General features: G+C 33.5%; 1 pseudogene; it reads left to right on the forward strand.

Annotated features, from left to right (window-relative positions):
- The first annotated feature begins 3761 nt into the window (after nucleotides 1–3761).
- LOC131654831 (phenylcoumaran benzylic ether reductase Betv6-like) lies at nucleotides 3762–5153 on the forward strand (annotated as a pseudogene).
- The last annotated feature ends 5652 nt before the right edge of the window (nucleotides 5154–10805 follow it).

Consider the following 10805-nt stretch of genomic DNA (forward strand, 5'->3'; position numbering starts at 1 on the left):
ATGAATTTGGAGAAGGTTGAGCATAATTTGGAAAGCCCTTAACATGTACTTCAGTTCATTAGTTTGGTGTTTGCCCAAAATCCTTAGGGAAATTAGTGAAAAAAGTCCCATAAAGTTTGAAGAAAACTAGGGTTTCTTTGCTAGTTTTGTGAAGGCAGCAACTTTGAAGCTCCATATCTCTTCAATGGTTGATTTCTAGCCAAAAAATCATATGTGACAAAGTTGTTCAATGGATCAAAATCTACAACTTTGATGTTGGAAGTTTATTTCAGTTTGTACTTGAAATTTTGAGATATTCTCTTCCAAAGTTTTGAAAAAAAGACCTTTAAACACTTAGAAAAATTTCTAAGTATGAAAAGTCAATCTTTGACTTTTTGATTCTTGATTGATTTTCTTTGGTTAAATGAATTCAATAATCATATATTGATGATATTGATCCTTAAAAGTCATGTCTTGACCCAAAACCTTAAAAGTCAAAGGTGATCCTTGTACAGTTGACTTTTTCAAATGAAGTGAAATTTTGGACTTTTGTGATGAATCAAGCTCTCCCCCTCAAATGAGTGATGTGAATGGATTATATTGAGGTAATAGAAGTTCTTGAGTCATGTTTGAAGTAATGGATCCATGTCCTGATTAAAAGTCAACTGTGCAAGTGAATTAGGTCTAAAAACCCTAATTGTCGACCAGATGAAATTGATGACTGTAGATCTTGAATTGAAGTGTAATGCCTTATGGATATTGTCACATGGATCATTTGAAGATTATTGAAGCCTTTAAGTGATGCCCTGGGTCTTTCCAGGGTTTTCCAAATGTAGTCCCTGATTTCAGTACTTGATGGGCTCAAAACTCTAGATTGGTGAACTAAGCAAACCTGAGTCCTGATGACTGGTGTCTAATCAATCATAGGTGAATAGAATGAAGCTTTTGAGCCCTATGATTGTATTAGAGACTAATCCTTCTATTGATTGATCCTTTGCCTGAGCTCTTTTGTCCTTGAACATCCCTGATTAAGTACCAGATGAGTAAGTGACTGTTTTGAGTATCTGTTTTGATCTGATGAAAAGCCTGAAGGTATGACATCTCAGGGGGGGTTAAAATTAGGGTATGACACTTGGTTTCTCTGATGCCGATTGGGCTGGCTGCAAAGACACTCGTCGTTCCATCTCTGGATCATGTTTCTTTCTTGGACAATCCTTAATCTCGTGGCGCACAAAGAAGCAACAGACTGTCTCCAGATCCTCCTCTGAAGCCGAGTATCGCGCTCTTGCTGCTGCCACTTGTGAGTTTCAACGGCTTTTATATCTCCTCCGTGACTTACGTGTTTCATGTGATAAGCCATCAGTGTTATATTGTGATAACCAAAGCGCCCTTCATATAGCTGCCAACCCCGTTTTCCATGAGCGCACTAAGAATTTGGAGATTGATTGTCACATTGTTCGTGAAAAATTCATGGCTGGGATTATGAAACTTCTTCCTATTTCCTCCAAGAGCCAACTCGCAGACTTTTTTACCAAGTCTCTACTGCCTCAACCATTCAATTTTCTCATGTCCAATTTGAACTTGATCAACATTTACCAAGCATCAAATTGAGGGAGGCTCTTAACTGTAATAACTACCATCCTATAATTCAATTAGGCAGTATTTATAGTTATCATATGGTACAGCTTGTGTACAATAGCTTAGGGTAGAGTGCTCTAATTGTTGTATAAATACTCCACCATATCCAAGTTTAATGCATGAGGAATTGCTCTATTTCTCTCTCTTTATGCATTGCTCTTATTTCATAATAATTAATACAACCACGTACCCTCTCGATAGCGTTTATCTCTAAAGCATATGATGAATATTATCTTATTAATCATTAGATGATCTTTCATGCCAACAATAAACATGATAATCTTATTAAAAGCTTGATACAAGTGATTATCAACTCACAAATCTATCTATCTCCCGAGTTTATTTATTGATAGATGAATATCTTTTAGGTCAAGGTTTGAAATATATCTCTCAATATATTTATTTAATGGTAATTCAAAATTATATTAGGTGCCATCATTATTATGCTATAAACATAAAAAACTTTGCTATAAACATAAAAAAATCAATATTATTTTGCTATAAATTTAACATAAAAAACTTTAATTAGCTTTATAATTTTTAAGTTAAATTAAAGTTTTGGTCCCTCTATTCTGTCTGATTCACAAAATTAGTCCCTTTATTTTAAATTCAAACAATTTTGGACCCCCTATTTTAAATATTTTAAAAACAAACTTGAAATATATTCTCTCTAGTATTTATAATAAGAGAAATTTTTCTTTTTAAATTTATTAAATAAATAATATTGAAAATTATTAAATTTGAAAACTAAAATTACTTTAATAAAAATCAAAAGAAATAATACCGAATTCCAAACTCAAATCATGCTTTTGGATAATATTTGTCAAAATATGTTAAGAGATCAATATATTTATTTAAGAAATTTAAAAAACTGTATAGAAGACCAATATTTTGTGTACTTAAATATTATATTCCTTCTAGTTTTTAATATAAATTTATTTTTTAAGTTCAGTGATGAATCAATGTATTTGGACTATGCAGTCCAAATATATTTATTGTTCAATGAATTTAGTTTTTTTCCTTATATTAAAGACAATATATAATAATAGAGAGAAAATATATTACTAGATGAGAATATAGATGAACAATATTTCGTATAGTTAAAAATTATAATAGATTGAAAATATAAAACAAGATGTAAAGAATATTTTAATAATATATATAAGTAATAATATTTGAAAATTTTAAACTCATTTTTATGATTATATAATAAAATTATATTGTTTTGTATTTTAATTAACATCTAAAGTAAAAATAAAAATATGAAGATAAACATTAAAAGAAAATAGAATTTAATTGAAATAAACCGACTGTGTACACCGACCGTAATCGTAACTGTCGAATCTTAAATCATGTTTAACTTTTATTTTGATTATATATAAAATAATAATTTAGAATGATTGTGATGGATTGATATTTTTACACTGAGTGAGTGACACTCCATAACAATTAATCCCAAGAAAATAAGAACATGATCAGTTTAATCATATTTTATAAATAATCACAAAAATTAATTTGTTCATAAAACCCATCTTTATTTCAAATATTGAAACTTCAGTATCATTTTTTTTATATACTAAAAAATTTATTTTCTTTATAAATTGATTTTTTATATAAGTTATTTTTAAATTTTAAATATAAACAAAATTCAAAATGTATATTGTCAAAATCTAGAATAAATTCATTTTTATTTTTATATTATATCTTAGAGTATAGCATAAGAAAGAAAAGTAAGGGTATAATCATAATACTCCATCCGTCCCAAATTATAAGAGAAATTCACTTTTTAGATTCATCGAATAATTAATGTATCTGGTCTGTATATAGACCAGATACATTAGTTATTCAATGAATCAAAAAAGAGAATTTCTCTTATAATTTGGGACAGAGGGAGTACTTCCTATGGTCCCATTTATAAGAAAATATTCCTTTTTTTACATACATTGAATAAATAATGTATCGAGACAATATGTTGTCCAGATGCATTATTTATTCAATGTATCTTAAAAAGGAATCTTTTCTGATAAATGGCACCGGAGGTAGTACTAAAATTTTTGCCTATAAATGAAGTGCTGGTAAGACAAGCCAAAACAGAAAAAAATAAACTCTAAAGTAAACTAAGCATTAGTTAGCGCAAAAAATCCATGGCTGCGAAAAGCAAGATTTTGTTCATAGGAGGAACAGGTTACATTTGAAAACACTTAGTAGAAGCAAGTGCAAAAGCTGGTCATCCTACTTTTGCATTGGTCAGAGAAACCACTCTTTCTAATCCAGCCAAGGCCAATCTCCTCAATCATTTCAAAACATTAGGCGTTAATCTAGTTCCTGTAATATATTTCTCCTTTAACTTATTTTCATGAGGATATTATAGATTATGAATTTGATTTAAGGATAATTATGTTTAAAATTGGAATTAATTGCAGGGGATTTGTACGATCATGAATCGTTGGTGAAAGCGATTAAGGAGGTGGATGTGGTGATTTCTTCGGTACGTGCGCTTCAGCTTGCGGATCAAGTGAAGATTATCGCTGCTATTAAGGAGGTCGATAACATCAAGGTTGTCTCTCCTTTTCATTATTTAATAGCTTAGGTTGAACTCGGAAAGTTTGCACTTATTTAACTCAACTATTAAATATCAGTTGAAGTAAGTAACCATTCCCTTGTTGTGAAATATTTTAATATAAGACTTGTATGTTGTTTGCAGAGGTTTTTCCCTTCGGAATTTGGGACCGACGTTGATCGTGCCCATGCGGTAGAGCCAGCAAAATCTGCATTTGAAACCAAAGCCAAAATTCGACGTGCTATTGAAGCAGAAGGCATACCCTATACATACGTCTCTAGCGACTACTTTGCTGGATATTCTCTCGCCACATTAGCCCAGCCAGGACAATTTGCTCCACCTCCACCAAAAGATAAGGTTTTCATATATGGTGATGGAATTCCCAAAGGTAACAATTAACAAACAAACATTACCTTAATTTAACTTAACCTATGCGTTTTCACTTTTGTTCTTTGTAATTTTCGTGTTTGTTATTTGATTTGTGCAGCGGTGTTCAACAAGGAAGAAGACATTGCAACATTCACTATTAGAGCTGTGGATGATCCAAGGACATTGAACAAGGTTCTATACATTAAACCCCCTAAGAACATTTACTCATTCAATGAGCTTGTGGCATTGTGGGAGAAGAAGATTGGGAAGACTCTCGAGAAAAGCTATATTCCAGAGGATAAACTTGTGAAAGATATTGAAGTTGCACCTGTTCCATTCAATGTGGTTTTAGCAATTAACCACTCTATTTTTGTGAAGGGTGATCACACCAACTTTGTGATTGAACCAGCTTTCGGGGTTGAGGCTTTTGAGTTGTATCCAGATGTTAAATACACTACTGTTGAGGAGTACCTTGATCAGTTTGTTTGAGAGTTAAAAAAGTACTATGTTTCTGAATAATAATACTTGTATGAGTTGTTTGTTATTTTGGAGATTGGTGTGGAACTGTTATGCCTCCTCTACTTGTTGGTTCTTGTTTGATATGTAAACTGGTTAATGATACGGTTAGACACCGTGTATTGAAACGGTTAGACATACATTTGTTCTTTTTAATATATTTTTTGTCTTGGTGTTTGTGTCATGGTTAATATGCTTTAAAAAAGGTTGCATTGTAGATACGGTGTATGATAATTGAATGTCAACATAACACATCTCAAACTAAAAAAGTTGTGTACACCCTCTCGTCACATTTATAAGTAAATTAAATTTTTTTTGGTACTTGAACATTAATGTATGTAGTCCATATATAGATTACATGTCATACATTAATGGTCAAATATACCAATAAAGTTAAATTTGCTTAAAAATATAACCAGAGAGTGTATTTTTTCAAGGAAAATGCTTATTAGTAAGAAAGTATGAAAGCAAGAAAGACAAGAATTAAATCTCAGCCACTCATTACTACCACCACCCCATGATCCCTATTAAAAAAGAAATTAAATTTAAAATCAATTTAAAATTATCCTCTAAAACAATGACAAGTGTTCATTCTTGCATTTCTTATTCAAATCATTCTTACTATATAGCATTACTCTTTTTTCAAAAGGTTGCATTGTTTGTGTTATGTGAGTCTTTTATGTTGTAAGTAGAAAATGAGATTTGGATCCTCACATGTTGTTTTGCTTGTCCACTCTTCTTTTCCTAATGTGATTGTTAAATGTCACACAAAGGAAACACAATAGTACAAATGGGAGGGAGAAAAAGGTGTATGAATGGTTGATATTAGAGCATGATAAAAATATGAGAGAAGCAGCATGAGAGGATCGATCTAAATTTCTTCATCCACATTGTCTTTGTTTTGCTTGCCAAGATGTGATTGATAACATATGATTCATCTTAATATATCTATCTAGGTTGTTGTAGAAGTAGTATGAAACGAGAATTATTATAATCAATCGTCAGATTTAATAAACGTTTAAGATCTAAAAGTTTTATATAAATAACACCTTACTCAATCATTTTTGATACACTTATTATTCAAAATTTCTATAAAAAGTGATTCTTTATTGTGATTATCATCCATTATAAATATACTTAATATTTATTTAGGATATTATTATACAATATACATGAAATATATTTTTTTATTTCAATTATAAATATTTTTTAAAATTAAAAGAAGAAATTCAAAATAAAACATTTAAAAAATAATATTAGTTTTAAAATAATCAAAAACATAAAATTTTTACTCATCTGATCCCTAGGTATTAAAATTCTTCTTATATACAGTTATTTTATATAGTTTAAAAAAATAAATCTTAGAAAATTTATTTAATAAAAAAAACTATTTTAACGTTGTATCTCTTATTTTATAGAATCATACTTTTTTAGAATTTATATTGATAAATAAATTATTCTAGACTTAATTTTAAAACAAATAATGTAACACCCCATACATAACTGACTAGTATATTATGCATGAATTGTTAAAAATTGATATTGAGTACATACAAAAGCTATAGATATAGAAAGATCCATATTAAATACAACATGAAATTCTACTAGGAATAACAAAACATGTGTTTTCAATGGATCTACACAGCGGAAGATAAGATCTAACAAGGTCTTCGAGCCATCACCACTTCTAAATCTTCAATCCGAACCTGCTACTAATCAAACACTACAAACTGCACCTGAAAAAGATAACATGATTGGGGTGAGATTACTAAATCTCAGTGAGTCCTCCTATCCTATGGGTCCACTCGGTTCTATAGGGTACATTCATCAACAAAACCGAATCCACCACTGATCCGGGGTGTATCCTCACATCCGGTACAAGTATGGAGCAAACACATGAATCGTTCACCATAGGAGTCATCATATCATAAGTACACAAATAGTACAACAAACACGTATGCAAACCCATACTCATGTACGCGGAACCCAGAAGCGCGTTCATGCCTCGACTAGGTTATAAAACACACCCTCGATGGGTTACACCCATGTCTATCGTCAAGAGACTTGTACAAGCACACTGCAAGAATGGTTAACGGGTTCGCACAAGCCTAATTGGCCGCGAGATGACCTTAGCCGAAATGGCGTCATTGTCCCAATAGCCACCTTTACACACGTGTGTTAACATCAAGTACAACACGCCATCTTGACACATGAGCCCACCGGGCGAAAGCCTAGTGCTTAGTCTACTTGACTTCACTAGAGGTGAGTTACAGATTATGTGTTAGCCTACATGGCTACATAACCCCACCATACCGAACACGCAAGTGTGTTAACACAAAGTGGGAAAGCCTCCAGACCCTCACAAGCACACTGCAACGGTAGCTCAGGTGTGAGCCCAAGATCATACGATCGGGGCTGTCCCATTGATCACAAAGCCCGGGACGACTCATTGATCACAAAGCCCGAGTCATAAACCAATATAGCCCCCGACCCGCTTCGATTCAAGCATACACACGCATAACAAGCGTCCAATCACACAATGCACACAATCCCTGATGTTTAACCGAAACAACGAGAACTAACAATTATTCATGTTCGTCACATAAATGTATTTCATTTCCAAGCATAAAATAGTAATTAAGAACAATTAGATTGATATACTCAATTCTATGCATTACATATATGAATAATCGGGTAATATCCTGAAATTCCATGCTATCGAACATTACTTATAATTTACAGATATTCATTATTAGTCGGGGAGGAAATGTTACTTACATTTCTCCTTTAGGTAGCTTCACTACTCTGCCTGAGTCGCTCCATCCGAGGAAATATAATCTATCAAAACACTTGCGTCCCACAATAAATGATTAGAAACCTTAATCCTCAAGCAACATGTCTATTCAGATACTTCATCTTGATATACCTGGAAAAAGTTCCTTCTAAGGTCATAGACCTTCATTAATCTACACTAGACATCCATAACTTCATAACCCTAGCAGTTCTCATGTCGGATATCCGCCGCTCAATCTCTGGCGTGCTCACCCTCATTCAACAAACATTATTAATTCACTCAGCTCCTTGAAAACTTCCCATTCAAGAATTCTTGCCACAATATTCCTTTCTGTGAAGACACTTCAAGTTATTCTCCACAAAAGTCCATACAATTTTGTTAGGTGTTAGCCAAATTCCTTGGTCTTAACTTCTGGTTTCCAAAGTCTTATGATGGTCTGTCCCAAGTTTACCTTTACTTATACAACTGAATCTCCTTACTTAATTCTCGCCTCAGTCCTAGACGTATCAATCATCACTAAAATCCACGATGGTGTAGCATTCCACAACCATAGCCTTGATGTCCAACAACTTCGCATAAGGTTCCGCCCACTAAGGTGAACTCCAATGATTAACCTGTAACTACGATTCAAATCTTCATACACGCTCATAAATGCACAAAACATAACCGCGAAAGACCTACGCCAAAAGAGATCCTTCACTTGTATTCAGCATTCCAGCGGTCACGATACTCTGTCTAACCCCGAATGCTTACAAGTTCAACCAATGGTCTACAAACGTCGGACCACATGTCAATCACAAAGTCTCTTTTGAGTTGACCCACTATCAACACCTCTCGGAGTTATGGTGAACTCTCGTAAGAGACTGAGATGAAAGAAAAGTTGCTTCGACGAGTTCTCTTGGGGCGACGTTTCCATCTGATAACACGATTTTATATCGTATATTTAGCCTAAAATCCATAGATATTTATAGCATTTTCCATTTATTACGTCAATTTATTATGATATTACGCGTGTATTTGCTTTGTTTCAGGTTTTACACTTCAATTACGACTATTTGCGAAAAGGAAAGAAAATCGAGCTTAAATGACCAATATTTATGCTTAAGAGACGAAAAGGGGTGCTGAAACGAAAGAGGGGTGCAATTAGGACCCAAAAGGCCCAAAAGAGCAATCCAGCCCACGAAGGAAGCAACCCAGGCCACACTAGTAAGCAGAGACGCACGTCTCTGCCACCTCAGCAAAGGGGAGACGCACGTCTCCACCTCCCTAAAGAATCTCCACTTGAGACGCACGTCTCAAGTCAGTCAAGGCCACTCCCTGAAGAATAGGAGACGCACGTCTCCAAGTCCCGGTCTGCAAAAAGTCCCGTTTTTCACGCAAAGCAACTGCAAAGCCTCACCTATAAATAGAGGCAGCCACTTCAGTCCAAAGTGTCCGATTTCCTGCCAACGAAGTGCTGCCGAAATTGTACCGCGAACTGCTTTTCATTATTCTGTTTCCATTTAACCTTCTATTTTCTCACAACGATTTCTACATTGGAAATTGTTGTGAACTTTTCATAGATCTAGCCTTACGTTAGATTTATCGCTTTATTTTCCTTGTTTTTATTTTCTGCCATTTAAATTCCGAAGAACGATCCAGCCAAGCTGTGGTGGAAGTTCGATACTTGAAGAATTATTTGCCATTTATTTAATTCAGGTTTTTATTTACCGCTTTTATTTATATTACTATTGCATGATATATCTATATTATATGCCATTTAATATGCTTATTATTATGAACAAAACCGATTTATGCATGTTTAACCGTATTAATATGTCTGGCTAAAATACTAAAGGTATCGGTATGTAAAGTAAGTTAACCGTAGGGATCCGAAATAAATTGGCTTAAATTAGGTTTTATTAATTATCACTTATTTTTGGTTTATATGTCTAGTTTAATTAGTAAGTCTTAAAACCAATAGAGCGAAAGTTTGAGGGATTAGGACGGTCAAAGGTTAAAACCAATAGAGCGAAAGTTTGAGGCCTTTAACTGGATAGTAGACATAGGACATTAGTTTTAAGGATGGCGAAAGCATATTAAAACTAATTGGAACTTATTTATTTTCAAAAATTGTTTTTACACTCGAGCGGGATAGCGAAAGCGTACGTTAGGGGTATTAGCTTGCTCCGAGTCAACAGAGCGAAAGTTTGAGATTAGGATATTTAAATAGATAACAACCTCGTAAAATAGGCATTTTATTAATTACATTGTTTTCAAAAAGCTCTTCTAAAATCTAATGGGATGGCGAAAGCGTACATTAGGATTAGGATAGTAGTCTGAATCAACAGAGCGAAAGTTTGAGACGAGGATTTTTAATCAATTGGAATTAGTAAAGATTTTTAATTTAATTATGTAAAAGCCAATGAACCTTCGGATTACCTTTAGTTAAACGAAATACATACTGATACCTGTCTTTCATTATTATTCTTTATTTTCTCACAATCACTTTCCCTTAGGAACAATCGAAAATTTTAGTACTCCTAGCTTTACATAGTAACCTTAGATAACGGTAGATCGATTCATAGTCCCTGTGGATTCGATATCTTTTAAAACTACACGACACGACTGTGCACTTGCAGTTATCAGATTTATAGACACGTAAAGTCGCGATCAAGTTTTTGGCGCCGTTGCCGGGGACTATTTAAGTCGATATCGTAACTCACTGTTACACCGTAGAGACTAGGAAAATTCTTCCCTATCTTTTTGAACGATTGTATGCCAAATACTCGTTCACAAGGAGGAGACTTAATACAACGAATTAACGAGATCGAACGTTTCATTAACGTTAAACGTCGAGCTCGCAACCTTCCCGAAGTAGCAGAAATTCCGATTAATCAGGAATTGAATTTTACTGATCAAATCAATCAAATCACCCCGAAGTTAGAGATGGCTGCTATTCGTCCTCTT

The sequence above is a fragment of the Vicia villosa genome, linkage group LG3, assembly GCF_029867415.1.
Source record: "Vicia villosa cultivar HV-30 ecotype Madison, WI linkage group LG3, Vvil1.0, whole genome shotgun sequence".
Taxonomy (NCBI): Eukaryota; Viridiplantae; Streptophyta; class Magnoliopsida; order Fabales; family Fabaceae; genus Vicia; species Vicia villosa.